The sequence below is a fragment of the Macrobrachium nipponense genome, chromosome 38 (assembly GCF_015104395.2).
Source record: "Macrobrachium nipponense isolate FS-2020 chromosome 38, ASM1510439v2, whole genome shotgun sequence".
Lineage (NCBI taxonomy): Eukaryota > Metazoa > Arthropoda > Malacostraca > Decapoda > Palaemonidae > Macrobrachium > Macrobrachium nipponense.
Window position 1 is genome coordinate 20,957,483 of NC_061098.1, and position 26,165 is coordinate 20,983,647.

At 34.8% G+C, this 26,165-nt stretch overlaps 1 protein-coding gene across 4 annotated transcripts in view; it reads left to right on the top strand.

The window, feature by feature from the left end:
• Window positions 1-26,165, top strand: part of LOC135209700 (scavenger receptor class F member 2-like) — a 901,938-nt gene that overhangs the window by 96,612 nt on the left and 779,161 nt on the right. The gene's annotated exons all lie outside the window — the stretch shown is intronic.

The window sequence follows — 26,165 nt, forward strand, 5'->3', positions numbered from 1 at the left end:
TTTTTGTCGTAACTGGTAAGGATAAGTTATAACTATATGACTATAAACACAAATTTTATGTGTGTGTGTGTATATATATATATTAATATATATTATAAGTATATATATATATATTATATATATATATAAAGATATCCTGCCACGAAGGAAAAATAAACGAAGGAGGTTTGCAAGATCTTTCGACGTTAAAAGTCCTTTACTGAGCAGAGACTGACATCCATACGAGAAAAAACAATACAAGAAGATTCGTATAACTGACAGATAGGGATTATAAAGAGATTAGTACCTAGAATCCGACACACCTGGAAGATAAGAAACCTTCCCAAACAAGCATAAACAATGGGTGCAATTAAAGGTTTAAGACAATCATCTCAGATACAATTTCAAGACAATTAAAGGATTATAGGTGACAGCTATTCAGAACTTGGTAAACAAAACCATATTCACAATGCATGGACAGACATACATTACAACAAAATTAATAACTCTAAGGCAACTGATTTTTATTTAAGTCAGTAATTATATCTTTGAGGTCATTCTTAAACATGTTCAGATACAAGGGTCTAAATGAAAAAGGCCACGACTAACATTGAAATTACAATGAAAAGTAAGTTGTATTAAAGCAGATTCTAAAAGATTTCGTGATAAGACATCTCTTGACCTTGCAATTACTGAACTATCAATCCAATTTATTCGGTGGTTGTTTTCAGTTAAAATAAGAATGAATAATGCATTAGATTTTGTCCAGTTTTTACAGAATAAAATTGGATTGTAGTTCAGTAATTGCAAGGTCAAGAGATGTCTTATCACGAAATCTTTTTAGAATCTGCTTTAATACAACTTACTTTTCATTGTAATTTCAATGTTAGTCGTGGCCTTTTTCATTTAGACCCTTGTATCTGTAACATGTTTAAGAATGACCTCAAAGATATAATTACTGACTTAAATAAAAATCAGTTGCCTTAGAGTTATTAATTTTGTTGTAATGTATGTCTGTCATGTATTGTGAATATGGTTTTGTTTACCAAGTTCTGATAGCTGTCCACCTATAATCCTTTAATTGTCTTTGAAATTGTATCTGAGCTGATTGTCTTAAACCTTTAATTTTCACCCATTGTTTATGCTTGTTTTTGGGTTTGGGAAGGTTTCTTATCTTCCAGGTGTGTCGGATTCTCCATGGTACTAATCTCTTTATAATCCCTATCTGTCAGTTTATACGAATCTTCTTGTATTGTTTTTTCTCGTATGTATGTCAGTCTCTGCTCAGTAAAGGACTTTTAACGTCGAAAGATCTTGCAGACCTCCTTCGTTTATTTTTCCTTCGTGGCATATATCTTTATTTATGGATTTATCACGTTCCTAACTTTCGTTGATTCATTTGATTACATATACGTATACATATATATATATATATATATATATATATATATATATATATATATATATATATATACATATATTTATGTACAATTTATATATTTGAGTGTGTTTGAATGTGTTCGCGATCATAATTGTATATGCATATGTAATTACTTCAGAGTAGTGTAAGGGAGTCTTTCATGAATTTGCATCGCTAAAATCTCCCAACTCTTATGTTTTATGTAGTGTTGCCGGTATAATAAGCTAATTCTCCTAACGGAACATAGCTTTATGTTAATGGAAAATTGCCTTAAAGTAAAACATTCATCTTAGTTATTTAGTGTTAGACTATATCGCAGAAAGGCATGATTTTTTATGTAGTATGATATATAAACACTTAAATTATTATAATTGATTTTGAAATTTTAATTTTTATAAATTGATTTTGAATGTGATTTTGAGCAAATATCGTCGAATCGAAACCGTGCGTAAATACTAAAAAAGCATGGGGAAAACAAAATTATTTCAACTGGAAAGAAATGAAACTGAAGGCTACATGATTCTGGGAAAACGGAGGTAGGTAGAGAATACAAAAACTTGCCTTTTGATAAACCGGAATAACCATCTTTGGATCTGTTATAGCTTTTTGTTTGTTAAATAATGCCTCCTAGATATAGGCAACAAGAGCACCCGAGTCTCGAGGTGGGTGGGGGAAAAGTGAATCAAACTTATGCTTATATTTCAGTTTTCTAAACGTCATTGCAACCTGGCATTCACACATTTTGGAACCATACAAAAACTTTTTCTTGCGTATTTACACAGTTATTTTTAAAGACCAAGACTGGAGTTTTTTTCTTTTTTAGTGGAAAGTGAAAATAAAACTGAATGAGACGCTAGATGAGAACAAATACCAAATTCGAAACATTCCAACCAGTAGACTTCTTTCCTTCCACAGCTGTAACTATATTTTCCACCAGAGGAGGTGAGTTCCGGAAGTTCTTAGATCTCAGGTTCTGAGAAAGAATTTTGGGGAGAGGTGCAGGTCCTGTTTCCTTTATCTTAACTGTGACTTACTACATTCACCGATAGCCAGCGACTCATTCGCTGCTTAAGTGTAAAGTCTATGGATTTCTCATGGAGCGGAATAAACATCGGTCCAGTGTTTCTTTATGTAGCCACACCATATTTTGGGGAATTGTTTATTCCAGGTACATATACACATGTGTATCAATATTATATATATATATATATATATACATATATATATATATATATATATATATATATATATATATATATATTAATAGGTATTAATATATATATATATGTATATATATAACCCAAAATATTAAGCCACAAATATCGTGTAATTCCCAGTTTTCTCTACATATATATATATATATATTATATATATATCTATATATATATATATATATATATAATATATATATATATATGTATATACATATATATATATATATATATATATATCATATATATATATTATATTTATATATGGTAGAGAAAAACTGGGAATTACACGATATTGTGCTTAATATTTTGGTTATATATATATAATATATATATATATATATATATATATATATATATATATATATATATATATATATATATATATAATATTTTTATATGTGTATATATACTGGAATAAACAATTCCCCAAAATATGGTGTGGCTACATAAAGAAACACTGGACCGATGTTTATTCCGCTCCATGAGAAATCCATAGACTTTACACTTAAGCAGCGAATGAGTCGCTGGCTATCGGTGAATGTAGTAAGTCACAGTTAAGATAAAGGAAACCAGAAACTGGACCTGTACCTCTCCCCAAAATTCTTTCTCAGAACCTGAGATCTAAGAACTTCCGGAACTCACCTCCTCTGGTGGAAAATATAGTTACAGCTGTGGAAGGAAAGAAGTCTACTGTATCCTTAAGCTTGGTTGAAATGTTTCGAATTTGGTATTTTCTCATCTAGCGTCTCCTTCAGTTTTCTTTTTCACTTTCCACTAAAAAAGAAAAAAAAAACTCCATTCTTGGTCTTTAAAATAACTGTAAATACGCAAGAAAAAGTTTTTGTATGGTTCCAAAGTGTGTGAATGCCAGGTTGCAATGACATTTAGCAAACTGAAATATAAGCATAAACGTTTGATTTAATTTTTCCCCACCCACCTCGAAGCTCGGGTGCTCTTGTTGCCTATATCTAGGAGGCATTACTTAACAAACATAAGCTATAACAGATCAAAGATGGTTATTCCGGTTTATCAAAAGCAAGTTTTGTATTCTCTACCTATCTCCGTTTCCCTGAATCCTGTAGCCTTCAGTTTCATTTCTTTCCAGTTGAAATAATTTTGTTTTCCCCTTTGCTTTTTAGTATTTACGCACGGTTGGATTCGTCGATATTTGCTCAAAATCACATTCAAAATCAATTATAAAAATTTAAATTAAAAATCAATTATATCAATTTAAGTGTTTATATATCATACTACATAAAAAAAAAATCATGCCTTTGTGCGTTATTGTCTAACACGAAATATATATATATATATATATATATGTATGTATGTATGTATGTATGTATGTATGTATGTATATATATATTTATATACATATATATATATATATATATATATATATATATATATATATATATATTTTGTGTGTGTATGTATGTTTAATTTATGTAGTACACTTATATATCTATATATATATATATATATATATAATATATATATATATATATATATATATATATGTATATACATATACATACAAATACATTACATACATACACACATACAATACCATAAATTTTATTTTGTAGCATTATAAGAGCGGGAAACAACATAATTCCCATATTGATTTTAGTTGCTGGTAGTATTTATGTTTAAGTAACCTTTATAGTTACGGTTTTTGCAAAGGCGAACCAATTAGTGGAAGAGACCTCCTACCTTTTCCCTCAGACACTCGGAGTAGGTAAAAGGATTTATACTGTAGAATACGTTGGAAAATTATAATGGATATCTGCCAAGAGTTGATTTAGTAAGGAGTTCGTGGGAAATATCGCCTACACCAGCAGCAGTCAATGAAGAAATATGACCAAGGAAATCAGGATATAATCTTTTTAGATCCTCTCTCTCTCTCTCTCTCTCTCTCTCTCTCTTCCTCTCGTCTCTCTCTCTCTCTCTCTCTCTCCGTCGTCTATTCTCTCTCTCTCTCTCTCTCTCTCTCTCTCTCGTCCTTTACCGATGGCCAGCTGTGTGATTCAACTAAAACGTATTTATTTCTGGAAAAAAAGACGAATGAGCTGTTTTTGAATTAAATTACTATTAACAATGTGGTTGTTGTTATTCGTTATATATTATTGTTATCTTTATTACTGATTTAAGTTCAAGTAATTATTTTGAAAATGTGGTTTGCAGTTCTGAAGAAGTTAGTGGATTACGGGTATTTCAGTATTGTGTTCTTTTTTTAATTTTATTTTTATTCATTATTTAACTTATTATCTGGTCTCTGTTAGAGATTGGAAGGGAACCCTCCTTAAATGCATAGGCTACAGCATTAACGTTCTTTTTAACGGTTTTTAGCTGATCCGTTGATTATTTTCATGATATTTGTATGGTTATTGCGATTTAATACCTATTTTTGTAAATGGTTTAATATAATTTGTCTCCTCTTCTGCTTCTTTTCAGGGCATGCTTTAGACAGCACGTATTAAAACATTGACAAAGAAATATTAATTGGATCACACCTTTTTCTTAATAAGATATTTTTTGTGGCTTATTTTCAAACGATAAAAAGAGCACTAGTTGTGTCGGTTTTGTATATTAATGATTATCGGATACTTGAAAAATAGATAATGAAGCACGATTTTTTTCTCTGTATCAAAACCGTAATAACACCCTAATTAGCATAATAGCGTAAAAGAGAATAATGAATAAAAGAAAAGAAAGAAAAAACTGATTCCCGCGTTCTTTTTGGCAGTTAGTAATAACATCTCGTTATCACCACAAAAACATGAAAGCAAATTATGGATTTTAAAAAATAAAAAAGGAAAAAAAAAGTGAAAAAAAAACCTCGTTTATTTTGTATCCGATTCTCATTTTGTGGGTGGAAATGGATGGTAAATGAACCGGAGAGAGAGTTCGGTTGCTGGAAATTATATGATGCAATTGCAGACTGTGGATTCATTATTAATGAGTGACGGTATCAATTATCATTGTTGACAGGGGAGCCATAGACCTCGAGTAATGGCCAAGGTTTATGATTCACTAAACTCCGCGCCAGCTGATTATAAGCATCGTCACGTACAGAAGATTAAGTCAGTTTTTGTTGGTTTGTTTATTTATTCCTTATTACCTTTGTTCACTACGGATACCTATTCGGTTGTTTATTTATTCCTTATTACCTTTATTCACTGCGGGCGCATATTCGATTTGTTTATTCATTATTACCTTTATTCGGTTGTTTATCTAATCTTTATTACCTATATTCACTACGGGAGCATATTTGTTTAATATACAAACAAAGTCGCTAACTTGCCAAACAAACCTCTGCAGAATAGAATGCTCAGTTTAAAAGAGAGAGAGAGAGAGAGAGGAGAGAACGGAAAACATATGAAAAGTTGTGTGAAATTCATATAAAAAGAAGTGAATCGGCTAATAAATAAATACAGTGAAGGTCATGGTGCAAAGTCCTTGAAAGGATTACTTTATCTGCTTTAGATTTATTATGATGAACTTGTTTAAATATTCTTTTTTTAATGCAAACCATTAGCAGAAGCATGAGGAAATGTCAGGATCTCCCATCAAGATCATGTGCTTCGTTATTTATCGCTGTGTTATCTATTTTTGCGAGCATTTCCTTAGTTTATGTCATTACATACTTGGTCATGTCCTGAAATATTAAAAAGTCCACACACACACACATACATATATATTGTGTGTGTATGTATGTATGTATGATATATATATATATATATATATATATATATATATATATATATATATATATATATATATATACACACACACACAATTCATTTTTGGTATTGCAATCCTGTGTGTGTGTGTGTGGGGGGGTGGGGGAGGGGGGGGGGGGGGGGGGGGGGTGGGGGGGGGGGGGGGGGGCAGCTCAGAGAGAGTCGAGTGGCATTATTTTCTTGTCGTGTAATCCCAGAGGAGCGAAAACGCATAGGTACTTGCTCTGCTCTTGCCCTCAGAAGGCACATTCTCGTATTCTGTCACTTAGACCTTTAAAAGGCAATCATTAATTTTGATGCACATTGCATATTTAACCAAAACACTCGCATTTCCTATATTTTTATCCAAAAACACTCGCATTTCCTAAGGCAGCAATTTACCGGTTGTACCGTTTAATACCACAGGAATGTCATGAATGAATAGACCGTCATGACATTTCTTATTGTCGTTCTCAAGAGATTCAGAATCATCCACCCTTTAGGAAAGATTTCTTTCGCATTGTGGGTCCACAACCCTCCAAGAAATAAATCTCTGCTTTGGCTATGGCCTATTGAAATCCCAGATGGCACTTTCTGGAACAGCAGCGTTCATGTAAAATCACTCGCTTCCACTGCGGTAGCTGTCAGTTTTACATTCTTGGGGTTTTATCCGTGATTCAGTAATTGTTTCTCAGGGTCTACTACCCCTGTCAAGAGGAATGGCAGTATTGAATATGTATATATTTATATATATATATTATATATATACTATATATATATATATATATACTATATATATATATATATATATATATATGTTTGTGTGGTGTGTGTGTGTGTTGAAATATTTAGGTGAATATTTTTATACTTGAAACTTAAAATCGTTTTTCCGAACTTTGAAACGCACAGTCGGATAAGCAAGTTGGTTTAACTATGTATTAATGTTTGCTCTTCCTTCCCAATCAGTTGAGTAGGGTGAACCCAGTCATTGTAATTGAGGGTTAGCAGTAGCTGGGTGGGGAGGAGACTCAACACGTTAACTACCTTTCCATTATAAAAGAGAGGGCTACTATCACAGCCATAGCACTGTCTGGCCCCCTTGTTAAACTAATGGACTAATTCAGAAAGTGGCAGGACCCATGAGGAGATTACAATCTGTGTGGACATTGAGTGCGCCTGTGAATGAAGTTTTATCGTTCCCTGAAAGGACGATAATTGGGAAAAATGGATGGAAATTGCTCTGATGCGGTGACGCGCCTCGGTTTAAGTAGGCTGGATGGGGATGGAGTCTTTCCAGTATATTTTTGGTCTATTTTAGCCGGGCCTACAACGATGATGACTCGGGCTATAACTGGACTTGGTTATAAGGATAATTAGAGGTACGGGTGTCCATAATAAGTTTACATATTTTGGCGATCTGTTGGGTTTCGGTCGAGTTGAGGCCACTTTTAGTTTTCTGATAAAGAAAACTATTGAGGTGATTTTGTGCGTCTGTCCGTTCGCACTTTTTCTGTCCCCCCTCAGATCTAAAAGTTGCCGAGGCTAGAGGGCTGCAAATTTGTATGTTCATCACCTACCCTCTAGCCTCAGTAGTTTTGATTTTGTTTAAGCTTGAAGTTAGCCACGAAAGTGCGTCTGGCAACGCTGTTGAAGAAGGCCACCACCAGGCCATGACTGAAAGTTTCATGGGCCGCGGCTCATATAGCGTTATACGTTGTACAGAAAACTCAGTTGCGCCGAAGAAACAGGGGCATATATTTTTACTTGTTTAGTTATGAAGATTATATATTGTATTAACTACGTATGCGATGGTGATTTAGTTTCATTTCCTTGACTGAAAAGCAGTCCAGCGTCATCTTTTATGCCAGTTGTGAATTACTTTTTTTCCCCATTGGGTAATAGATTGCGAATTCGTAAGGATATGATTACAGAGAGCATAGATGAATGTGTCTACCGTGATCAAGCTTTCAATTGCTTTATTTTCTTATTTATTGCTTCATTTTACTATGATTCTCTTGTTTTTACTCTGTCTTTTCTCGCTCTCTGTGATTCTACTTTTTTAGTAACGTCATTAGCTATTTAATGACTATTTTCGCTTGTTTCATGTCATTACCAGTTATTATATATTTACGCAGTTGTAGACAGCAGCACAACACTGAAGGTTAAAAAAATGGAAAACTATTATTAAAACTCTTACAGCAAGCGAGCGAGCTGTCCTGCAAAAGAATTGAAAGATCATGCCTTCGGGGATGTGTTTTTCCATGTCTTTAGTTAAGGAATCTATGGAAATAAGTATAGTTTGATGTATACAAGAATTGGGTATATTGACAAAGACATAAATGTACAAATAAGGCAATAACAAATCCTTTACCTTTATACAATTCGTCATTTAGATAGGAAGTATATAGTATGATACGCCTCAATTCTCAGGTAATGAAATCTAATATAAGTACATGTTAGCGGTATGATATATATATATATATATATAATATATATATATATATATATATATATATATATATATATATATATATATATATATACACACACACACATCTTTATGCACAAACACACACACGCATATAATATAAATATATAATATATATATATATATATATATAGATAGATAGATAGATAGATAGATAGATAGATATATATATGAAAATAACTCAGATCAGCAAAACAGGTCTGAGGCATGCACGCTCTTGCGCACACGCAATTCGCGTGGGGCAAAATCAGATAATCAGCTTTCCTCGTCTCATGAGTAACAGATTTGATGCGCCTGCCTCTAATTGCGTTCATGTGGCAAAGGCTTCTGCCATTCGAGTTGTAGTGCGTCTTGTTTTGGAACTTCATACACTTCTCCAGAATCGTGGGTCTCTCCTATTCTGGAAAACAAGGATGATAGAATAGAATATGGAATTTAGGCCAAAGGCCAAGCGCTGGTACCTATGAGGTCATTCAGCGCTGAAAGGGAAATTGAAAGTAAGGTTTGATGGGTGTAACTGGAGGAAAACCTCGCAGTTGCACAGAGGGTGGAAAGTCAGATGTAAGAAAGAAAATACGGACAGAGGTACAATAAAAGGAATGAAAGAGGTTGCAACTAGGGGCCGAAGGGTGGTGCAAAGACCCTTAATTCATTGCCTACAGTGTGCCAAGTGAGGTGCTCTGATAGCGCTATTTCCCCTATGGGGAACAAGGATGATGGGCAATGGCTACGTTATGTGCACAGATTTTGAATTTCATTCCCATGCTGACTGATAAATATAGAAGAATGCCCTACATTAAGTATTCCAGACTGATTACTTAATGTGATGAAATTTAACGTAAATTCAGTTGCTTCCCTAAATCGTATTGGATTCAAACTGTCTACGTAAAATGTGTATTACTATAAGAGTTTATACTTATTGCGTGACTCCATTTTTTCCCCACAAAACTCCTGGCATTTCGTAAAAAAGAAAAAAAAAAGAACTGTGACGAGCCTCATTTACATCTTATCCTGGGACATTTCCTGCAAAAATCTGGCAATCTTCGCCGAACGTTCACACCTCGACTCCTTCACCACAAATAGATGGCTAGGGAAATGTCTGTGCGATTTCGCAGGGCTGAGAGAGTCCAGGAGGCGAGCGCTAAAGGAAGAAATATTGCCTGAAACCGCCACCTGCATTTCGTATTTAAGGCAGAACGATCGTCGCTCTTTATTCTGTTCTTGTATTGGTGCCTTTCCATATTTTCCAGCAATACCGTGTTGGCATGCTATTTATTTCTATTTTATATTTATTTACCTGGGTATTGTTATCAGAATTATTATGATTCGCGAAAATTGTAATTTGATTATGAAAGATGGAATCTAATGCTTTAATATATTTTATGTAATCGAGGATTGTTTGCTTTTTGGGTACGTTTGGTATAGCATCTTAATTTTATCAATTTCAGAAAGGAAATTGGAAGTTGTAAATTTGGTGGGATTTTTCGAGTTAGTACATGAAAATGAAGTTTAATTATTGCTATATTAGTTCTACATATGTAATTTTTCATAATGATGTAGTTGTTTTCTGCTTGCTAGATCATCATTGTCATTTTTTTCACTGCCGTACTTTCAAAAGGCCTGTGAAATTCCTCCACGCAAATCTTACCTGTGCTTTAACTTTCATAAATCTCCACTCATCTTCAGCCTCCCTTCTCCTAGTTCTCAACCAGGAAGGACCGTGTCCTCCAACTCTTCTGGTGCCCAGAAGAGCCCAGCTGACACTATAACACACTGCTTTCCCTTGGGTGTGCGCGGAGGACATGTCCAAGCCCTCTCTAAATCCCTTTCATCAGTAGCTCATCTATTCATGGAACTTCTGTAATGTCCTCTATGGTATCTTTTCCATATCTATCCTGTTACCTGACTTCTTGTAATCCTCCTAAAATCATCTTCTTCTTCAAAAAAAAAAAAAAAAAAAAAAAAAAAAACGTGATTCATGCCGTAAAGCCATACAGACCACACCAGATAATATTTTAATCTGAAAGTTATTTATCCTGTAAGTTTGTGTTGATATGAAAATATATATCAATTTCTAAATTTTTTACATGAATAGCTTTATTGTTTGTCCAAGCGAGAGGGGAGAGGCGTGTATATAAAGCGTGAATGCCCATTTTGTCACACCGGAACCGAGATTTGAAAAAAAGTATAAAAAAAAAATAAGGACGTTCGAATCACTCTTGTCATTCACGACTTTGATTAGGCAAGGTTTGGCTTCAATTTATGGACGCCAATAATTGGCGGGCCTGATGTAGAAGGGACCACAAATGTGCTTGATTGTGCTTTTTATGGCCTTCCCTCCGCATATAAATTGAACATTAAGGTCCACTGGGATCTCTCTCTCTCTCTCTCTCTCTCTCTCTCTCTCTCTCTCTCTCTCGCACACACATTGTAAAAATTCTGTACATATGCTCGTTTTTGAATAGTAATAGAGATAGGAAACAAATTGTTAAACTGAAACAGGTAGTGGTGCAGTGCACCGTTGCAGCCTCTTTTCCAAGTTTATATCAGTTTGGAGGACTGACTGTTCTTCAGCTAAACGGTCATAGGGAATAGAATATTTTGAGCACAACGTGGTACCTCGAGATGATCTGGAAGCTGAAGCTCTGGATGTATGGTCCAAAAGCCTTCATGGAGGTTCCCTGTTGAATCAGATTTGTTGGAAGGTTATCAAACAGGGTGCCTTCCGACGAAGCCTAAAAGATAAACATCCCTGGAGGCTGCCGACATCCAAACCAGACATGACAGTGTTTCCAAAAGTGGAAAATGAATTTCCGCTGTTGTAGGAAGCCATGGAAACGATTCCTGTTTTTCTACAGCATGTTACGTATTTTTAAGTACCGTGAAAAATAAAGCGTAGACTCGAAGGTAACACGTGATATCTAGTATTGGGAGTCAATACATACGATGTTACATGTGCAGAACTAGTTATTGTGAGGTAGCACGATATGATATCGGCTAATTAATTAGGTCTTCATTTCGAATTCAGGTGCTAGTATTTGCGGGAGTTGCTGATCTAATTCTTGTAGTTTTTGTCCTCGTGCGCCTTGAAGCAGCTTTTGAATGTGCGATTATCCTTATCCTTAATTGTCCTTGTTATCTCCTTGTTTTCCTTTTGGTCAGCACTAGTGGAAGTCACGTTAGATAAGCAAAGCATAATTAAAATTTATGAAAATGAAGCTTCCTCTCGCAATACAATTTTATTATCCCCTTTAAATAAAATAAAATAAAATAACCAGTACCATGCTAACCAAATGTCCAAAGTATGACTGAATTTCTCCATGAGTTAGCCTTAAATTATTTTAGCTTGGTATTTGATCTATGCTTTCGTGATTTACAATTTGTTGTGTGCAAGTTATTCCTATCTCCAAATCCATGTTTCGATTATTCATTCAGCACCCCGAATCCCATATTTCTGTAACGAAAGCTGTAATAATTACAATTCTTTTGCTGGAATTATGTTTTATAGATCTATTATGGATCTACCACCGATTATCAGTGAATATCTAAGTTCCAGGTTACGCTTTTTGAAAATTTGCATTATCCGAAAATACATCGAAAAATCCTTATGGATGTTGCAGTTGTGTGACACCAGGCACGTGTAATTTAAAATTACGTCTTTTATTTTGTTTTCACCCGAATTTTAACTTTATTTACATTTTAGCTCACTAAGGTGGAAGCTCAAGTAAGCTTTTACATCAAAGTTTGTCACGAACACACACGTGTGTGTGTGTGTATGCGCGCTTTTTTTTTTCTTTTTATTATATGAGAGAAATTTAGTTCTGTCAGTATTCGTCACTTTACTGCGATGAATAGTTCATTCAGAGAAGAACTTATATCATTGTATGCATTTCAATTACATGACTTTAGAAGAATATTTGTATTGCGTCAATTTCCAACGAAACCATGAAAAAGATTTCCCGTTTTCTTTGTGAGAGTGAAAGTAGCGTGCAGATGTCTTTGCAATTGTTTTTTTTTCAGAATTAGATTTATTTTTGGATTTATCTTCTATTCCCTTAATAAATGCCAGTCATTTTAAATTCTAGGTGATATTTCTGATTTCAAATTTTCTTTTAAGAAACATGTCAGGTTCATCGCTTCTTCAGCTAAACGAAAATTGGCCCGTACGAGGTAGGACCGTCAATGCACCTCATATGCGGTGTACTGTAGGCATTATTTAAAGTTCTCATCAGCGTCTTTCGGTCCTTATTTGCAACCCCTTTCGTTCCTTTTACTGTACCTCCTTTCATATTCTCTTTCTTCCATCGTACTTTCCACTCTCCGAACAGATGATTCATCGTGCAATTGCCAGTTTTTCCTACCGTTACACCTTTCAAACCTTTTACTGCCAATTTCCGTTCCGGCACTGAATGACCTCATGTGTTCCAGTGCTTGGACAGACTTTGGCCTAAATTCAATAATCAATTCAAATCAAACTGGAATCTTGAAGTTTCAAATTAGTTTTAAGTACATTTTTATTGAAACAGGTTTTTATAAAACTCACTTCATAATTTAGTGTTTCATCTCAATGGTTTGTCTTTATTATTTATTTATTATTATTATAATTATATTATGTAGTTCATTATATGCTTTTATATTTCTTGTTTGTATTGGAACAGGCTTATATCAGCCTGCTTTTCCATGCAAGTTACAGCTTGGTATATAATATATATATATATATATATATATATATATATATATATATATATATATATATATATATATATATATATAACGCCTGTGTGTCTTACTTAGATTGAAAATCCAGCAGCCTACTAAAAAAGGATTGAAAAATATAGAATCACTTTTTGAGTCACGAACCTATATTTTGGGCTCAAGATTTTATGTAAAAGCCTTAAGGAAAAACATTTATCACCGGCGTGTAGGTTTTGGGCCCCACATTTTGTTCGAATAGAGAGGAGAGAGAGAAGAGAGATAGGGGAGAGAGAAGAGAGAGAAGGATAGAGAGAGAAGAAATTCGTAGTAGATGTTTGGACTCAGAATATTTCCAGTGAGTTACAAAATGATGTATGGTTTCATTTGAATGTGACTTTTTACCAGGAAGGAAGAGAGAGAGAGAGAGAGAGAGAGAGAGAAGAGAGAGAGAGAGAGAGAGAGAGAGTCCAAATTTATCGATGTAGGCTGAATTGCCTGTCGAAGGCTTCGTGAAATATTGTATGCCATCCCTTCTTTGGTGGAAATGGAGTCTAAGAGTAATGTCCAAGTTAAGAATATCAACTTGGCTCAGGTATCACTGTGAATGGGTATTCATTTGGGCAGGGGGCTCAGGGAGTTTGCATTAGGATGGGTTCTTTTTATTTATCGTTTCTCAATAACAATTTTAATTGATAATGATGTCGTCGGCTTTTGGAGTTACAATTCTAAACTCTCTTATTAATTGGTTAACTCTGTTCCATGAAATTTGCATTTTCTTTTAATTTCTGCTGTTGTTGTTATTAAGAAGTTTGAAATATTTTTTATCTGTAATTTGTACTTAGTTCTTGCTTTGTTCTTCGTATCTATCTTTTTTTTTTTTTTTTTTTTTTTTTTTTTTTTCTTTTTTTTTTTTTTTTTTTATTTCTTTCAATTTTTATCCCTCGACCTCTTTCGTAAGAATCGTATCGTCTTATAACAAACAACCAGAAAAATAGAAAGGACACTTCTTCAGCAGGGAAAGTCCTGCCTGGCTGCCTTTTCCCGACCTCCCACATCCCCCCCCCCCCCACTCCCTCCCTCCCACACCCCACACCCGAGTTTGTCGGATATCGATTGTAAATCATTGGTACGCGCACGCGAGAGGAAGGCTATACAGGTATAAATTTTCTATTATCACGGAGCCTCTGTGGGGGCGAATTTCGTCAGTGCGACCCTTTGTAATCGAAAGCCAAGTGTCACCGCTGAATAACGACGCACGGTTGCCATTCAGGCACTTCCATTTATTTCGCCCAGATTATATTAATCGAGGCTCTTACAGTTCGTCTCCCTCGCAGAGTCGAGGAGAGTTTGCGGGAGTTCGTAACGCCGAGGTCTCCGACCGGTTGACAGGGATGATGTAGGGCTTTATGGCGGTTATCTGGGCCGTATGGGATGAGACTTTGGAAGATATGCCTCTCTCTCTCTCTCTCTCTCTCTTCTCTCTCTCTCTCTCTCTCTCTGATATAGCGCTTTTACGACGGTTTTTAGGTGATAGGCTCTTGTATCCCCTTTACTGTTTCTTCTGAGTCGGTTTTCTTATTTTGATACATTACAATATCTTTAAAAGTACCTTGTGTTATGCGCCGTGTATATTTGTATTGAACATGTTCCCTTAATTCCAGTCTGTTGAAATGTTTCCTAGTTCTGTCGTTCGTTCTCGGCGAGTAGATAGATATTTTGCCATAGTGAATTTTCATTTTTGGGGTGTGACCATGGATACAATTACTATTTGTTTTCTTAACATCCGTTTCAAATTTCTATTCGTCTGTGTGTGTATGTGTTACTATAATACTCTTATATATTACCATGGAATGCTGCTTTTAGTTTTCTGTAAAAGAAAACTATGGAGATGAGTATATGTCTGTCCGGGATCACTTTATTTTGTCCGCCCTTATATCTTAAAAAATACTGAGGCTAGAGGGTTGCAAAATGATATGTTGATCATCCAGCATCTGATCATCAAACATACCGAATTGCAGCCCTTTAGCCCCAGTAGTTTTTATGTGATTTAAGGTTCAATTTAGTCATGATCTTGCGTCTGGCGCCGTTATAGGTGCCAACATCTCAGGCTACCAGCGGGTCGTGGCTGAAAGTTTCATGGGCTGCGGCTGCGAGTTTCATACAGCATTTTACGCTGTACAGGAATTCGGTTGCTCGTAAGAAACTGCGGCGCATTTTTTACTTGTTTTCTAGTTCAGTTCCCTCGGAGAGCTGCTTTGTTCTAGTTCAAGTTAGTTGCTAATCGACCGTAAGTTGATGACTTGGGAAGTTCGTATATATTAGATAATGATGTTGACGAATTTACCTCGTCTTCAGCGGCATTTTAGGGAAGAAATCTAAACGCTTGAAGTGTGTCGTCTTTCTGTACCTCATTTGTAGAGACTTGATGAAAAAAATTTTTTTTTTTCATTAGTTAACCGGTAGTCAGTCGTAAGGGAATAAAATAATTATTTTTTTTATTTATTAGCTTTTGTTATTGTTATTAGCCATCATTATTTTATTTATTTATTATTATTATTTTATTTTATGATTATTATTATTATTTTTTTGCCATAGATAATTTCCCTCTAGCGACCGTTCAGAGGTTTCTCGCAACTTTCCGTAATATTTTTGAGAAGCCCTTTTGATTCTTTTGGTGATCTTATGAACTTCGTCCCAACTTTTACCTCAACATTTTGTCCCCAAGAAGGCAAAATTAATTTCTCTACACTGTGACGACCTTGCAGTATGTCTTTTTCATGGTAGCTTAATCGAAGTGAATTTTATTCATGTTTAACATTATAGGAATATTTTTATCCCGATAAGTAAATTTTATTCATGTTTAAGCATTATATTAATATATTTAGCTTGACATTTGGACTCATTGAGTGATTTATTACTTATTTGGCGATCATGTGAATTTTTCCCGCTTCTTGTCGCTTTGATTTTGTAATATTTATATCTTCTTGTGATAGAAATTTGTAATACATTTTCTATCTAGGCCAAGAAAGGGACGAGGCCATATTTTCATCCTTGAGCGTGCGATGAATGATCTCCAGAAAAATTCGTTTGCCGCTTTTAGATGATTAAGTCCGTTGGATACCCAGACACCATCTTGCCCGCTATGAAGAACGTGGGATTTTCACTGTATCAATTCTTCCTCAAGTCTCTCGTTTCAGTACCCCAATTCTTTCTGCCGGCCATGGTTCTCCCTGCTAATAACATTGGGATAACTTCTGGAGAATTAGGACGGTGGAAATGCCTCTTAATTTTCGTTATTTTTATTATTATTATTAAGAGATTTCTACTGCTGGCGTTCTGAAATACCACAATGCAAGTTTCCTTTCGAATGGCTATTTTTTTTTTTTTTACCTTAGGAATACTGTATTTGTTGAAGGCTTTCATTAAAAGGGGTTTTCTCCTTTTAGGTTCCCTTATGTATTGCGTTTTGAATATATATATATATATATATATATATAATATATATATATATATATATATATATATATATATATATGTGGTGTGTGTGTGTGTGTGTGTGTGTGTGTGTGTGTGTGTGTGTGTGTGTGTGCGTGTATTATAATATATATAGATGTATATTATATAGATAGGTAAATATTTGAATGTTAGAAATCTGTCTATTCAATTTCAGTTTTCAGTCTTCGTATATGAACATATGTTATTAAAACAAGATCATCTGTAAGCACTTAATCGAAAACGAGATCATGAACACATTTACATTTTCGTGGAAATGTTAAGAGAATCATGTTCATTCAGAGGACTAACTTTTTTTCACCGTATTTGGAGGGTCTTCATGCGTTAAAAGTCTGCGAACATGGACTGAATTATTCCCATCTGTCTGATCCTTAATGTTTCGTAATGCATTACAAATGCAGAATAACCTTTAATTTTTCCTCTGGGTTATATGTGAATACGTAGTTAGAAAGGTAGTTAATGGTTTTTGGCTCTTTTGCCCCCTAAATAAAAGCTAGTAATAGTAGTTCACTAATGGATACGCCCTTCGTTGTTGCTCATTTTGAGGCAAAAAGACAAACATCTTAATTAGCTATTAAAACTGGCAATTTTTTTCCTCACGAATATCAAAATGAATTATTGTTCATTTCCTAATAAGTTTCTAAAGTACGAATAAAGATTAACCGACAAATCCTTAGCACGAAATTTGATTAGCTATTAAAACTGGCAATTTTTTTCCTCACGAATATCAAAATGAATTATTGTTCGTTTCCTAATAAGTTTCTAAAGTACGAATAAAGATTAACCGACAAATCCTTAGCACGAAATTTGAACTAGTTATCTCCGTGCTGTAAGATGAATGTAATACCAATCGCTAACTTATATATAACTTAAAAAAGGGAGAAAAATATAACATGCTTGCTCATCCAAAGGTCTGTTTAAATACTCTCTCTCTCTCTCTCTCTCTCTTCTCTCTCTTCATTTGCCCCATTCCTGTATCTGCCAACCCCTCCATATCCATATCATTATTTTCATTCAGTTTGAAAATATCCAGTTCGTTTCTAGCACTATCAGGGTGACATTTATCGAGATGTCATAGAGTTTGACGTTCCGTCGTAGTCGATATTGATTACTGGTACGAGAAATCCAATTCATTTCCAGTCATAAACCAGTGGTTTCCCCGTGCTGTATTTTAGGGGCCTTCCGCCTCCTATGTGACTTTAGTTTCACTCCGTTATTGGTTTCAGGATAGCAGCGTATGCAGATTCTGTGTATATATATGTATATATATATATATATATCGAGCTACAATGTCCTTTAATATCTAATTCGCTCTAACCTCGGAATTAATATATTTTCATATATGCTTAACCGAAGGGGAATTTTTTCTCGATAATAGATTTGCCTGGACCAGGGCGCGAACCTATGGATCCTTTCAAACCCAGGAACGTCAGTGAAGCTTTTCCTACTACACCACCGCGAGAGGTGTAGTAGGAAAAGCTTCACTGACGTTCCTGGGTTTGAAAGGATCCATAGGTTCGCGCCCTGGTCCAGGCAAATCTATATCGAGAAAAATTCCCCTTCGGTTAAGCATATATGAAAATATATTAATTCCGAGGTAGAGCGAATTAGATATTAAAGGACATTGTAGCTCGATATATGTATATGAATCACGGAAATGTGATATGACTTAATGTATATATATATATGTGTGTGTGTGTATATATATATATATATATATATATATATATATATCTATATATATATTAGTATAAATAAACTACTGTGCAGTATGTTTATGTTATAAAATATATATATTTATATATATATATATATATATATAGTATATTATAATATAATAAATTTTTGTGCTTGTGCGTGTATGGTATGTATATATCATTATATATATATGTATATATATATATATATATATATAATTATTTTTTTCAGGGAATTTCTATGCTTACCGGATGATTTGTTATATTCTAAGTACCAGTTTGTTTAAAGCGTGAACTCGTATTATTAATATTAGTCCTCACAGCCGCAGGAAAAAAACTGCCTAAGGCGAAGGAGGGGGGCCGGGGGGAGTCCCGCAGCTCTGTGGCTGCCTCCTTCATCGTAGTTGTGTTCCTCCTCCACCTTCCTCCTCTCCTCCCGTCCCCTCCTCCTCCTGCTGCTGCTGTTACGTCGTCGCCGAAGTCCGAAGGCCAATCAATATGTCGTTCGCGCGCGACCTTCCCCTTTATATAATATTATGGTATATCCTAGTAGCTCTGGTGTCATGCGGCTATCGCATCGCCGCGCCAGCCATGAGTCTGCGTTGCCCAGTGGATATCGGTATGACTATAGCTTGATGTTGGGCGCTGGCTGTGGTTGTAATATGCTTTGTGATGCTAGACGGTTCTCGTGACGATAATGTTTGTGTATATTTTTTATTTAAATGCCTATGAAAGTATTTTATTTAATATACACATTGCGCTTCCTCTCTCTAGATATATATATATAATATATATATATATATATATATATATATATATATATATATATATATATATATATATATATATATATATATATATATATATATCAAGTAAAAGACTCATTAAAACACTCCGAGACGTAGCCTGTTTTAACAGAAGAATTTATTTACACACACACATATATATATATATATATATATATATATATATATATATATATATATATATATATACATACATACATACATACATATATGAAAATGCGTGTAATACACTTGTCATTTATGGCCGTTTCAGGTTATATTGCTCTTGTTAAATCCCCCCCCCCCTCCCCCCGTACAGAAAACCCACCTAAATTATTATTATCGACCACATTATTTTCATACACTGAACGTTCATGAGCACCATGCTTACCTCCCTACGCATATTGCACTACCCATCTCTCGTCTTGCAAGTGCCCTTGTGCCCTTTGAATATGAAGGGCTTTCCAATGCGCGTCTTTGTCTCTGGTCTCCCCTATTAATCTGACAAAGCCACCACCCCCAATCCCGTTTTCTTTCCTTTGCTTATCTTGTTACCACATTGTAAAATGTAATTGCAAAATGTAGTTATCACCATATCAATATGTTTTATTAGTTTGAACATGTATACTGCGACCAAATCGATTTCTTCTGTTTCCTTTCTTCCTTCTTTTCTTTTTCTTCTATCAAAGTGAAGTAGGGCAAAGAAGTTGCTTTTTCTGCTATCAAAGTGAAGGAGGTAAAGAAGTTGCCAGTTTGTTGTGGATATTCATGGGCGTAGGTTTCGTTTTATTCGGAGACCACGGTGCACTTCTACCAAGAAACGTTATGCATATTCAGTTTAATTTGCATCTGATTTTAGGTTTTGGCCTTCATAAGTCAGTTTTCAGCCAAATGACTGACTGGTATTTAAGATGGGAAAATTCTAGCGAAGTCGACGTAATTCGCTCGGGATTTTGTTTTCTTTGTGTGGTGTGTAATCTTATGCAGTACATTAATTCTGGTGGAACGTTGGATTGCTGTGGCTTCAACGCGCCAGGGTGTCGAAATTTTGTACTAAATTTTTCACATTGGTTGACACACTTTGCAAACACAAAGCTACCTCTTTCTTTGTTGTAAGACTTCACTCCATTTGTATATGGTGGTGGATTTAACTGGCCGTATGTCAGGACACAGTTTAGGTCTATTCCGTAGTGCATTTTTTTTTCCTAATCAGCAGTTTCCCCATGGGTTAAAAAGTTTCTGTCTACTACGTTACCAGAATAAGACTTCAAAATGTGTTGTTATATGATTGTATAATGAATCTTGATTAGAGGAGACGGTTTGGGGTGCCAGTGGTTGAGGGCTGTTTACCTACTGAAATGGAGGTACGGCAAGTTAGTTGTTGTGAGTTCTTAGATGCTGCGAGGTCTAAGTTAGTGAAGTTGGGAACTGCAGCAAGACTAATTAAAGCGAGCCAGACTTGAAGGCACTCAGCACCGAGAACTGTAGACCCTTCTCGGTTCTTGTGATTGCAGGAAACTTGCGTAGTCGATACTTGGGCTTATCAGCCGAAGACCTGCTTGTTATTGGCGTCTTCTCTCGAACTAGTATGACTGCTTGCAGCGGTACCATTCGTGAAATCATTAGTATAAGGACATACCCTCCTTACCTTTCCTCTGATCTTGTGGTGGATCACAAAGAGAATTTAATATTTCAGTAATACCTTTACCCACTGTGACTGGTATTAAAGTAGAGTATAAGGTTGGTGTATAGAGTCCTTTTTTTCAGATATAGCCATTCTGAAAATACTTTTCAACCTTATTGTCGTCCTGCAACTAGACTGATGTGACACCTAACTCAAGCTTCATAATGACTCATTAACATGGATGGTTTGGCACCTGTGTCCATCGTTGTCTTGTCTCATTAGCATGCAGGTATCGGTGGCAAATGTCGAATTCATTGATATGACATTATTGTGCTTCCTTTCCTTTCTCTGAGTGCTGTAACTAAGATGATAGCTGGTTATTTGTGCAGCGTGTTGGAGATGTATTTGAATGCAAATGAAATGAAAATGTATAAACTGTTTGTGGAGTATGGTTATGAGTAAAATTGATGGATCAGTGTTCTGATATGGTCTGGTCGTTAGGAAAGGATGTGATTATTAAGTGCTGAACAGTCTATAATTCTTGATTACTTGAAGGGAGGAGAAGAGCTGGATATTATTGTGGAAGTTTCTGTCATTATGGGCTCATCCGCATTTCAGCAGTTAAGTAGGGTTAAGGTAGTGATCATCGTGCATTTATTTATTTATTCATTTGTTCATTTTTATTTTTATTTTTATTATTTTATTTATTTATTTATTTTTTTTGCGGGGGCCAACTACATTTTTAGAGGAAACGGCCTTGGAATTATACTGCCATAAGTGAAAAAATGTGATGGACATTTATATTCATATACAGTCGAATATCCAAATGTGAAATTCATCAAACACTCGTGAAATGAGCTTAATATACTGAGCTATTTCTTCGGAAAACGTACTGAAATAGTTTCGTTAAAAAATTATGCACTAATGATTTTATTTTGGAATTCTGTTCAAATACTTCAACACATACCAGGAATTACTCAGTGGCATATTATGATACTTTGAACACGGAAATATATCGTTTTATGAAATAACTATGCGCTGAAGTATTTAGGTTTGTAAATTTATTTTGAAAAAGTAGATGCGCTCTCTCTCTCTCTCTCTCTCTCTCTCTCTCTCTCTCTCTCTCTTCTCTCTCGCTCTGAAATTGTTAGGCATACTTTATGTGTGTATAGAGAAGTTGGTAGGATCAGATTCAACTCCATATTCTCTCTCTGCTCTCTCTCTCTCTTCTCTCTCTCTGAAATTGTAAGGCTATTTTTTATGTGGTGTTATTGAGATGGGACCATCTCTAAATTCTCTCTCTCTCTCTCTCTCTCTCTCTCTCTCTCTCTCTCTCTCTCTCTCTGAAATTGTAAGGCATGATTTTATGTGTGTTATAGAGGAGTTGGGAGGATTCAGATTTCAACTCATATTCTCTCTCTCTCTCTCTCTCTCTCTCTCTCTCTCTCTCTCTCTCTCTGAGTGTTGTAGAACTACAAAATACATTTTGGTGCATGTATCCCTAATTATTTTAATGTCTGCAAAATTTACTTCTTCATGCAAGACAATGATTGCTTGTTACACCCTTCATTATTATTGTCTCTGCATTTTCACTTATATTTTATGCCGCCTTATTAGGTTACCTTCACTAGTCTTTGTTAGCAAGCACTTTGTAATGTCTCTTTTAGGATCTTTTCTATTTATTCAAATTTGAATGGCCAATATTTTGCTGGCTTTAATGTAATGGTGAGAGATCAGTGTTTCTCGCGTCTTATCATTCTCTTTGTATACTTACCGGTGTAGTATTGTAATGTTATATTAAACTTTTTTTTAATATGGGGAAAGTTAATTTGTATTAATTCGCTTCTCGCCTTGCCTTCCCTGAATTCATAAAAGGTCACTTTCAATTTTTAAACTAAGTCAGTTCAGATGTTTTTTTTTAGAGTGATCCTAAGAATACCTGCTTTTTTTTTTTATTTTTTCAATGTTGTAACATCCTGTTTTTTGTGGCTGTTAGTATTTTAGCTGCCAGTTTTACAATTTACATTTTCCAGGCAAAAGTAAATCCATTTACAATACGGACAAAATTTGGTTACGTTAGAATAAGTACACTATTGTAAGATTTATTGTAGTTCAAAAAATCCTTTGTTTAAAGTAGTTTGATACCTGCGAGTTATAGAGTATTGACCTCTCTCTCTCTCTCTCTCTCTCTCTCTCTCTCTCTCTCTCTCTCTCTCTCTCTCTCCAAGATAGGAGACTTTTTCTTTACCAGTCTCACAAGTGTTACTGAAAAAATAATGAAGCGGCTTCATTAGCAATATGTCGGGGTGAAAGCATACAAATTACGAGCACGCATGATAATGCTACTGAATTTTAATGACAGTGCCTCAATTTCCAGACACCTAATTCGTATCGAACACTAACGTTACTTATGCATTCGCTCTCCTTGGTTCACGCCATGCACCAAAAAGCAATTTTGTCTATTATTTGCTGTTGGAAAAGAAAGAAAACTGTTCTTGTAAAAGCTTGCCCTTATAGTTCCTAACGAGCTTGTTAGCGCTGGAACCCGGCGCTGCAGTCTCCCTTATCCTCCCGATCCCCTACCTACCCAAGCCCCACCTGGGGCGGACAAACATGTTTGCAGAGGAGGGTGGAGGTCTCCCCTACCCAACCGTTTCCTTACCTACCCCGCTCAAACCTGTTTTCAGTGTGTGGGTGTCTGTGTCTTGTCTGCCCATTGTCACCCAGGGAGGACAAACAAGATCCAGAGATTTTTTACTTTTTTTTAGATTAGAATGATCTTAGTTGTTTCTTCAGAGAAATATAAATCAAGGACCATTTATTTTTCAGCTGTGCTTTAGTCTCTTAAAAGTCAAAACTGTTTTGAATTTCACCTTTCTTGGTTTTGGAGCAAAAAGGTTTTATTTCTTTTTGCTCTAGCGCTCGGGTAAGCACTTATTTTCTATTTATGAATCAAATACTTCAAGAAGAATCGACATCGAAACATTTTTTATCTGAAATATATTAAATCCCTGGCTCCAAGAATTTGGTATAAGATTTGGTTCTTGAAGCAGAGTTCACAAGATGAAGGGGTTTAGTAAGAAAATCATTTCAAAGTAATATTAAATTGTGGTTAGAAAAGTTATAATCCCGTTGAATTTCCAAATTTGTGAATTAGGCTTTTATAAATAAAATGTAAATATAATATTTAGTCATTACTGCCTTCAAATGTAATATGAAATTTAACGTTTATGTCTTAACATGATGACATGAAGGGAAATATAATTATTTTCATGACTGTATATATGCCTTATTAAATCGCCTTATTCATATTCCCACATTACTGCTGAATGGAACCAGTTTATCCGGTATAAAACGTAGTAAGTTCATTCCAGCTTTACCCAGTGTTATTTTTCATGATTTCCCTCAGATCAAGGTAACCGAGGTAAGAATATTATCCTGTTTCTGGAGGTTTAGATGAACATGAATTGGTTTTCAACAGATTAAACGCAATTATGTTTCATTGTGAAGAAAACCCTCTCGGGACAATATAAGGCACCTTCCCTCGCACAGCTGGTTTTTTTACCGTTGCAAGTTGCAGTTATTACTTTACCACGCATATGCTGCTCCACGAAAATGTAATACATGTTGCATGTTGTGAGACTGTATACTATATTATCAAGAGATGGCCATGAGGGGCTTGCCTTTATTCCCTCGCCAGGTTTGATGAGTCTGTGTTCTCTATGATTTTTATTTGTTTGGTCAATGTATTTGAATTTATTTTGCTTATGACTTGTACATACATCGTTAGACAAGATTCTGTGATATGTGCATAAAATCTAATCGCCGGTACATTTAAATGTACAGTGATTTCTGATGCCAATTCAATTCTTGGTTCGTTTACTTTTAAATCTAATTTTATCTTCCTTCCTGATTTTCACAGGAAGTTTTAACAATTCCTTCCTCCTGCTATTTTTGAGAAATGGATCCTTGGCCTCCTGTGGAATATTTGATTATGTTTCGCTCTTTCGGACAGTGATCTGCTCCCTAGTGTGGCAAAGCTGTGCCATGCCATGTCGTGATCCTTGCTGATTTGATTAGGAAAACTGTGAGGCTCCCGTTGTTGTTCCCGTGCATGCGATGCCGTTCAGTAATTATCTCGATTTGCTTTGACTACGCAATTTTGGATGCATGGCATGCGACCATTCTTTTGTGATCAGTACACAACTCTCCAATATAATATATATATTATATATATATATATATATTATATATATATATATATATATATATATATATATATATACATATATATATAGTATATAATGTGTGCGTGAGATTTTGCGTGTGTGTATTTTGTGCATTAGTAGACTAGTTTAAAGAGATTTAAAGGGATACATTTTATTAAACTTGATTTATTTCTGATTTGCATCCAAAATTGCAAATTTTATAGTGTTGTTCTTTTTTTATGAAAGAGAAAACGGCTTGTTCTGTTTGCCAATTTTGCATTATACAAAAAAAAGACTCATATTAGTGAGGAATATCATGAGGAAGTTTAATGAAGGTTTGCAATTTAGCATTTCTTCAGAAATTAGAAAAGTGACTGGGTTTGCGTTTTTAAAAGCATTATTGAACCGGAATGAAATGTAGGTTTGTTACAATTTTTTTCTGAAGACGTCTGAATTGGGACAGGGTACAATGTTAGCGAAATAGAGAAGGAAATGCCACTCGTGAGTAATTGCTTGAATTATTCTATATTTTTGTTTTTAGAGTAACTTTGATAAAAGTACTTTTCAAGGGTCTTTAGTATAGTTTACAATATAATTACGGGAAAACGTAAAAGTTTATTATTGTTTTTTTGTTTGTTTTCTTATAGGCATAAACTTAGGAAAGTATTTATTTATTAGTTTTTTAACCTCTTGGCTTTTACTGCGGTATGGCATATATTATATTATATAATAATATATATATATATTATATATAATGGATATATATAATATATATAGTATTATAAATATATATATATTATATATATATATATATCTA